This window comes from Genypterus blacodes, unplaced genomic scaffold (genome assembly GCF_046128005.1).
Source record: "Genypterus blacodes isolate CSIRO-AG114 ecotype Tasmania unplaced genomic scaffold, CSIRO-AGI_Gbla_v1 ptg000007l_1, whole genome shotgun sequence".
Taxonomy (NCBI): domain Eukaryota; kingdom Metazoa; phylum Chordata; class Actinopteri; order Ophidiiformes; family Ophidiidae; genus Genypterus; species Genypterus blacodes.
The window spans coordinates 1,435,001-1,444,659 of record NW_027466821.1 but is presented as its reverse complement, the minus strand read 5'-3'; positions in this window follow the sequence as shown (position 1 = coordinate 1,444,659).

Sequence of the window (9,659 nt, the reverse complement as noted above, 5' to 3'; positions counted from 1 at the left end):
CATTATCTTATCATCTAGATAATGGGAGAGGTCATACACCTGGTCTCACATCTTATTGTAATCCTCTCCACAGCTGCAGGTTAAAAATAACTTTTTGCAGGTGTTGATGTTAGAGCTTGAAACTCTCGTACTTTTTACAAATGGCTTTTGCCATCACTATACAGTGTGTAATCATGCTAAACAGGGCCCGGATGGACAGGATGCAGACAGATTTCTGCTTTAATCCATCATCATGTCATGCAGTTGGATAATGAGATTTACTAATATGACTGCAGAGGGACACCGACACACGGATGGAAAATATAAAATCAAATCAAGGCACCAACCCATTTGCTTTGTGAGTGTGTGTTTGTTTTTGGGTCTGATGGTTCTCTTAACAGCCAGTGTGACAATGGGGGGGCAAGAAAGTGGAAAAAGTAGTAAATACTTTCCTATAGTTCCTGAGTGCCTTGGCAACGCAAGGACAAGAAAGGATAATTCAACTGAGATAAAGATGGTAAGAATGACTTAAAAACCACAAAGGCTCAGGTAAATCCTTACAGAGAACACATGCAGATGTAGGTGACATACAGGTTGTGAAAGACAAATAGTGTGTTATTTGAGATAGAAGATTGATCATGTCACCTCAAATCTCAAATTGTCACTGAATTATGAGTGAATGAAGCAGTCTTTGGCGTCATATTGTATCAATGTGTGTGTGTGTGTGTGTGTGTGTGTGTGTGTGTGTGTGTACAGTAAATGCACAAAAATGAAATAGATGTCATGAAGTTTTGATTAAAGCCCCAATGAATTTGTATGTATGCGGTAAAATACTGTACTGGTCTATTTTAGATAGTTGAATGTGCTTTTGCTGAAGTTGTTTCAAACTGTGTACATCATATTTCAGGTGAGACTGATGATCAAATTAGAGGTGTAATTTAGAGCTAAAGCATGTAAGCAATACGTGCTATTATTTTTTGACAACAGAGCATCATTAAGTTATGGTTACTGGTATAATACAATTAGACTTCAACAATATACAATAACAATTCAACAACAGTGCATCTTCCCTAGTGCCTCCATGGAATATATGTGGTTGTAGAAGGATACATAACTCTGGTACATATAATTCAGTAACAAGAAGAAATATTGTGTCTCGGAGACATAGGAGACGAGTTAAATGTCTGTCCTTTTATTATGTGTTGCGAATTTTGTAAATGGGGATGGAAACTTGCAAGTTTTATTTTTCGGAATCCGATCAAATATTGAATTATAGCATTAGTCATATTCAAACAACATTAACCCTTTGTGGCACAGTGGCAGGGCCTCGTGCTGCTGACCTGTATGTGTGTTAGATGGTACCGGGCCTGTCTCCTCTCTCATTTTAAGACTGTCGAGGTGTAAGTATCGGATGGCTGTTTCTGCTGTGGCGATCACGTTACTCCTCAGTATAACTACTGGTAGGTGAGATTTTCAAACTGTGAAGGATCTAAGCAGCAATTCACAGCAATAGCAGCTGGCTTGATATGGAACATTGAGCATCTTAAGAAATTATCAAATGGGGATAGCAGATGATAGATTATTCATTATCACTAGGTCTGGTTTTGATGATAGTTTGGCAAAGCTTCTCTTTCTGAAATGGAAATTCACATCAATAATTTCATTCAATCCTCATTTCTTGTAGCTTTTTTGGCTGACCTGATTGTGATGCTTCTGCCTACAACCATAGTCATCTCCTGCCTCTTCCTTAAGGCAGAGGCCTCCATAGGGCGTGGTACTGGTGTGGTACTGTTCTTCCTCTCCAAGACCCGGCACATGTGCTGCGGTAGAGACAGAGAGACAGAGGGTGAAAATTTTACTTTTTAGTTTCATAGTTTAGCCGAAGAAAGCACAAAATCTGCACCTGTTGGTAGCAATCCTGGACAGCTCTACATACTATAGCTCTTCAACTGCACCTTGTTTCATAAAGGCACACTTATTGATATTTCTTGCTATGTGTTCTTTGTTACAATGTTTAAGATCGGCCACATTTAACCTAACTCCTCCCTTGCACAGCTGTCATTCATCACAAAGAGGTGTCATAGCAATCAACTGAAGGCAGTGATTGCATTCAATCAGACCAAATCTAAATTGGGATCCAAACAGCAGAAAGCAGAACAAAAGTGAATGTGATTCATAGAAACTTCCAATCACAATAGCAATCTTAAAATGTGATAGTCCGAATATTCCCAACAATGCTGTGCAAATTAATCTCTTTTTTTCCCAAAACTTTTTTACAAGAAAGCATTTGGCATGACAATGAGCATTCAGGCATTTTGGAGATTGTTTTTGTGATACACACAGAGGGGGAGAAAAGACAAAGAAAAAGAAAGAGAAAACGGAAAGAAATATTGATAAAACCTAGGAAATGTGTCGAGAACAACCAGCAACAAAGCTCCTCTATCCTCCATATATTGAAAATGAGGATGAGGACGTGCAGACCTTCCTCAGCATGCTGCGGCAAATGTTCATAGTGGATCCTCTGAGGCATTCATTCATCACCGTGGAGCATCTGGGGAGCTATGCAGGCAGCGGTACACATCTATTTAGTATCAATGTCTTTACGGTACATAACAATTGGATGGAAGCTCTCTTACTTCATACAAAGGAGGGTTTTTTACTGTCAGAGAAAATTCTGCTCTGGGTGCCTAAATGTCACCTGTGAGCAATATCCAGCCTTATACTGAATATTTTCTGTGACAGGCTCAGTATCTGCTCTCTGTCCCCCAGCCTCTCTGTGTCTTAGGTATCTGTCAGAATCGAAAACATCGCTTTAACACTGTCATCTGGGATTCATTAGTCGAAAAACAGCCTCATTGTCTTGAAATCTGGCTGGAGTTCCCTGCAGCAGAACTATTTTACTCTTGTTTGTCTCCACGGATAGCCAAAGGTCAGGGTCAGCTGTGCTAAACAAGGTGCTCCGAGCCAGTAGGGACTCACTTCAATTGCTAACATTGGCAAATTAATCAAAATAATGCCTCACCTTGTTCAAAAAGTTCCGCGTCCTCATCAGCCGCCAATCAAAACGCAGCTTCTATTTCTGCCTGCAGAGGGCGATACGATTCCATCTTTCCACTCCAGCCTCTCGATCCTGTCCTTCATCATTTGTATGGGTGAAGCATGAGGACCACCTGAAGTCGGAGGGCTTGTCTGTTTGAGATGCAGCGTGACTGCTTGAAAGGAGAGAGCCGCCTCTCACAGACACCAGCAGCAGCAGGAGGGATCTGCCAAGGAGACACAGATGGGATGACAAAGAAGATGACATTGTTTCTGCCTGAAAAATACGTTGTAATCTCTAACATTTATGTGTGTTGCATGCTGGGTGGGCACACTCCACACGCAGCCCCCCATTATGTAGCACGGGCTCATGGAAAGCTGAAACTGTCAGTTTATTCGATGGTAAACAGCACCATCTCACACACACACACACACACACACACACCAACACACACACACACACACACACACACACACACACACACACACACACACCAACTCATTCACATTGTTTCCAGTTCACCTGACCTCAGTTGGACTGTGGGAGACTGCTGGGGTCAGTGGTGAGAAAGTTTCACCATTATCAAATCCCTGGGAGGACCACGGGAGCAGTCTGAGCTTTAACGCCCACCTCGTATTTTTATGGTACATTTTAAAAGTTGCAAGAGTTTAGGTCCATGCCTACAGAAATGTAACCAGTAGGACAAATGTCTCTAAAAGCCTCTTTCTTGATTGGTCCTCATTTACATCATCATAAGACTTACCTGCTTCTAGGTGTGGTCAGACACGCCCACAATGTGTGACGGAGTGGCGTTGCCTTCTCAAGTGGCCAATCAAAACAGAGCAGTTTTTCAGGACCACCTTGAAGAGAGTACCCCGTTTTTACATTAAAATAAGAACATTTAAATGTGTAAAAGATGTGCCCTTTAATGAGCCAGCTCTGGAAAAACAGCAGCTACTTGAATGTTTGGATGTTTTTCGTAAATTTCCCTCCATTGATGGTGTTTACTTGCACTACTTACACAGAAAAATGAGAGCAGCAGTGAGAGTAATGATGCTACGTAAAAATCAGTTGTGCTTTTTCCAGCCAATACTACTATCTAACCTGATTTCTATCATCCAGTTTATTTCTGTGAAAAAATTCTACAAAACAGCCTCAGGGAGCTGCAAAGGGTCGAGAGGTGACACTCCCAGACATATTTAGTATTCAGTCACAGTTCACGGTGCAGGAGTGAGATGGAGGAGTCATGAGCGTAGCTTTCAAACACTCGGAAGCACACACACACACACACACACTCATGAATCTCTTTATAAAGGCTACTTCTCCTGAGGAACAGGAGGTCAGCACAAATGCCAGCCGGTCCCTCATATTGGCTGATGTGAAAAGCTGATTGTTAGACTTTTATTGCATTTATAAGTGTGTTTCCTTTCCTCACCTCTCTGTAAACTAGTTATCTGCCATGCTCAGCACCACAGTCAGACAATTTGACATATTCACCCCACTTACATGTTGCATTTAAGTGCCATTCTGGATATGTTATCTAGCTAATGACATCCAATGCTTAGACTTGCATTACACTTCCTTACGCTTACATCCCACTTACATCCCATCCTCATTATCTTGATTGTGCCTGCATTGTGATCAGTGTGGAAGTGGGATGTCTATTCAGCCTTAATTCTGCCTTGGAAGTTATAATCATTATCATATACATTAACATTGCCATTTCCGCTATTGAATTTAGTGTAATGGCCAGACGGCTTTTTAATTCTACATGAATCTGAAACAGTTTGAGTTTGCGCTTCTGTAATGTAGAATGCAAGTAGGATTACTTGATTGCAGATTTCAGAGGTTTTCTGATTTAAGTTAAACACTACAGTTGGATCAGTGTTAATTGTGGTGAAATATAATGACATCTAGTCAAATGTAAAATGTTTGCTTCAATAAAAACAAATAGCAAAAAAAAAACGACATCTAGACATTGAATATAGTTGGACTAAATTTGGTTAAATGCTATTTTGTTACACATCAGGATGGTTTTATATTCATTGAGAGAATTAAAATAAAATAAGTAAAAACTTGTTATTTAAATAATCCACACGTCACCAATGGTCGATCGTATATTTTGTGAAGAATTAATCCTTTGTCCCTAACCACAAGAATATCTCTAAGGTTTGGTTTGGTCACATTTTATCCATTTATTTCATTAAATCTATTCATCAGGGGTTATGGAGCTGATCACAGCAAGGGAAGAAAACTGATTACATTGCATGAAGCTTTAGGCAGGAAAAAAAGCCGACTTGAGTTTCAATCTGGAGCTGAAACTTGAGTGGAGGCATGAGCTGTAAAACGGAGGTGAGGAGAAAAAGGTGGTGAAGGGGAAAACGAGGAGGATGGTGGCTTGGTCAGCAGAGAGATTGAGGGGGAGGATGTACTGTATATGTATGAGGGAAAGAGAGAGGCCTATGTTAAAGTTTATTCTCAGAACACTATACCTGAATACATATGAAGCATGTTATGTAACACATGCTACACCTAACTGAAAATAGTAGTGTGTGTGTGTGTGAGCTTATATTTATCTACGAGAAAAAGATGAATGTGTCAAGCTGCAAATTTGTGTGTCCACCTTCATCAGGTCCCTACGGTGATCCTATTTGTGTTCATGTGTCAGATGTGCAGTTGTGTGGGTGGAGGCTTGTGTGTGTACTTCTGAAAAGACATGCTGGTTTCCAGGTAACAAGCACGGTCTTCATTTTGCTTTCTTTCCAACAGAAAGGGAACAATAGGCTTTGCTGCTCTGCTTCTTTGTACATGTCACACTAATTAGTTACTTTTATTTATTTTATTCTTGTTACCCAGATAAGAACAACGCTGCAGAAACTTCATACAGACACTCAGCAGCATGACAATTTGTTTCTCTGGCGTCTACAGTCATTTCAGCAGTTATGTTCACTTTCATTTGCTACCTGAAAAGCTGCACTGTCAAAAGTATCTCTTATTAGACATAATGGCACATGTTGGATTCTGAAACTCTCCACATTCCTGCCAAGCCTCTGAACAACAAACAAATGGAAAATTGCTGGTCCGGAGAAACTTGCAGTGTGAAGCACCAAAGCAAAGCGGGATCACGTGACAATCAAGTGTGTTTGCATTTTCTAGCACTTACGTTAGCATTCTTTTGTTGTCTTTTAATGGTTGTCAGTGCAGTACGAGCGAATGAAATATAAAAAAACAACAGTGAGAATCTCTTCAATCATCCTTTCTCTGGCAAGGCACCAGCCTCTTATCATTTAGAGAAGCAATTCATGGGATTGATTTTTCAGATGGAGGCTCTGTTCATTAGAGCTGACTGCCAACAGTCTGAAGTCGTCCCTCCTAGTAGATTACATCATATATAAACTGTTTCTTACTTGAATTTTTTCTTTTTCTTTTTCATCTTAACTTAAACTTTATTTTAAGGTGCAGGGGGCAAACATTACAAAAAAGAAACCTCTGCGGCCTTCAAAGCTCTATTTATTCGGTTCCCTTCCAGCAAAACAGCTTTGAAATATGCTCACTCAAAAACGTATTCACCCTGCAAAAAGAGAGGGCAAAGATTTTCAGTGCTTTCATAATCCAAATGTAATACCTTGCCGCCCTTTTCAGTTTAAATTTTCGAATGATCTTCCTGGTACATAATAAAGAAGCAGTGGTATATTAAGTACAGATGAGGAATGCGAAGACTTGTTTATTACATCTGCCCTTACCGCAGTGTTCTCCATTCAGTGGATCCAATGCTGTAGTCCAAGGATAAAGGATAGCAGCCTAGCCTTTAAGTGCCGATAAAAAAGGGGCCATTCAGGCCAGCTATTCAGCCTGTTCTCTGCATGCTTCTAGTCTTGAAAAAGTCACTGATTGAATGTGTCTGTTGGTTTGGACTTGGACAATGTCCACGTTCAATATTAGAACACCTTCCTCTGGCTCACTGGCAGTTGCTGCTTGTGCTATTGACATTTTAATTCATTTTGTATGATATTGTACGGAATTAAGGAGGCCTTAAAGCGACAGTTCCTTAAACAGTCCATTTTTACTCTGAATAATTGTTTTTAACATTAAAGCAGATCTCTAAATGTAACAAACGGCATGTAAATCTTTAAAGCATGTCACATTGAAGTTCATCTGCACAGATGTTTTAGAGAGACAAATAAAAACTTAAATCGATATCTATAATCTTTTTTTAAGATTTTTTCTGAGAATTATTTGCTAATATGTAGATTAGAAATAAGAGAATCTGCAGCCTTGGCAGAAATGTCAATGTCATTTTTATAAATTTGGATGTCCTATGGTGTAACTGATCTATTTTTAACAGCACAGCGTTGTAGCTGCCAAATGAAAGCCAGATTCAATGAAAGTAAATGACCCTTGAGGGTTTTGGATGAGCCGTGATGATAGCTTTTTCACTCCTTTTCCCCATCCAGATTGTCCTGGTTGATGTGGGAATTGAACTGGCAACACTCCAATCACAAGTCTGTTACTTTAACCTCCAGTCGCCCCGCAAGCCATGCCAGGCTGTTTGCAGACGGTCTAAGGAGGCACTGCATGCTGGCATAAGGGCACCTGTGGGTGACCTCATTTCTTTTTTTGGCAGCAGTCATCCACATGCATGGAAACACGGACAAGCCCTATTTTATTGGCTGTTTACACAAACACACACACACACACATTGATTGGTAGAAGGCTGGCACATGGGGTGTGTGGGGGTCATCTCATTATCTCAGCAGACATTTACTTATGCTGTCACCCAGTATCAAATCGTGACTGCACTGCAACTGATATGGGCAGCCTGCTGATCAAATGCACTTAATCACAAATACATGTCCGTGCCTGGACTCTCACAGGATATCCTTTCCCCCAAATGCTGCTGTTTATGGCAGCAACAACAGATAATGGAGAGATGGAGTAAGAAAGATGGATAGAGGGATTTTGTATCATCACAAAAAAACACCACAGATCACATGACATTTCCTCGCCAGTCTGAATTGCAGGTCATAAAATCGTGTGTAAACAATTGTTATAGGAACATCTATGTACCGCAATTGCATCCAAACATATGAATTGAAGTGTTTTAATCCCTCTCCTACACCTAATCATCTAAAATTTGCAGATCTTTAGAGAAACTCCAGAAAACAACAGCTTGTACATTTATTACCGTCTCATTTAAGACCATTTGTTTACATCTGTCTCAGCAACTGAGCCCTTGTTACCGCATGCAGGTTGTTTCAGCTCTAAAACCATGAATATAACAGTATCAGATAAAAATGCCAAATATCTGTGTCTGGCATCAGGACCTGTCATTTTAAATGAATCAGCTGAAGTCAAAATAGCAGTTAGAATGAATAATGTTGCCATAAAATCTAAACCCATTGCTTGTATCTATTTAAATACTATAGGAAAAGCTCTGTGACAAATAGAACAGAAAGGGCAACACTGTAACCATGGCTAGATGAGCTGCACTGGCTGGCATAGGACACACGACACACTCACACACACATGCACGCTCAGATTTGTCTCAAAATACTGAAGGCTCAAGGGCAGAAATGAGGCTGTGGATTGAATTACGGCTGCTGCACTTTATTTCCAAGCTTACCAACAGAGCAGAAAGGCTGTTGGCAGGAATTTCTTCAGCTCTCACATATTAGTTTCAGTTACAGTTTTCAAGTGAAAATGCCCAAAGCGAGACACATTCACTTATTCACAGATATATGTTAGTGCTGTGGGCAAATATCATTGAGGATTAACACCGTATTCCCTCATGCGCAGTGCAATCTTTCATATTGTGTGGTACTGCAGACTCAGCAAACATTTCTATCAGAATCATCTACATCATATATGACCCAAGGGTGTGGTAAGAGGATGGTCAGATGGACATGCTCACTGAAATCCTTTTCACATTTTGGAACATTCATATCTACACCCTTCAATTCAAAGCAATTAGAACCGTCTGTACAATTCCATGTGTCCACACCAATAAAACTGTTCAATGTAACAGCTCTGGAAATCAAAATGTCAGGCAGGTGATACATTTAACACTAAAGTCTTGATTTGTGTGTGTATGAGGTTTGGTGAGTCATATTTAATGTTCTGGCTCTGAACAGTTCTTACTGAACAGCAGGATCCTGGTTGGATCACAATAACAAATGTGCAGAATGAAGGCTAAGTGGTTTATGTATAGATTCATCCATTTCATTCTTTGCATTGAATACATATTGCACAAGCTGCTCCTGGACATCACATTTCCTGTGTAGTCGTATGTTATTTTGTTGTGTCGCCTCTTACATGTGCTTTTGTGACTCATTGTGACTAGTCTGGAGTCCTGACAGGCTCATTGGTGAGTTATACAGTACAGCCATATGGTGTGCATGTGACCAGAGTGGCACAGCTTGGTAACTACACATGAATCATATCCCAAACCAGCTATAGTGTACAGTTCCTATTATCAAAGTCATGCCCCTCTTATCACACTGCCAGACACACAGTGGGTCCTTAAGGGATACAGGCCCATTCAAATGCAATTAAAAGTTAAAAAGTCACTTAATCAGCTTTTTTATTACTCCATGATACAGAAACTGTGTGCATATAAATTGCTGCTTTTAGAAGATCTGGGATT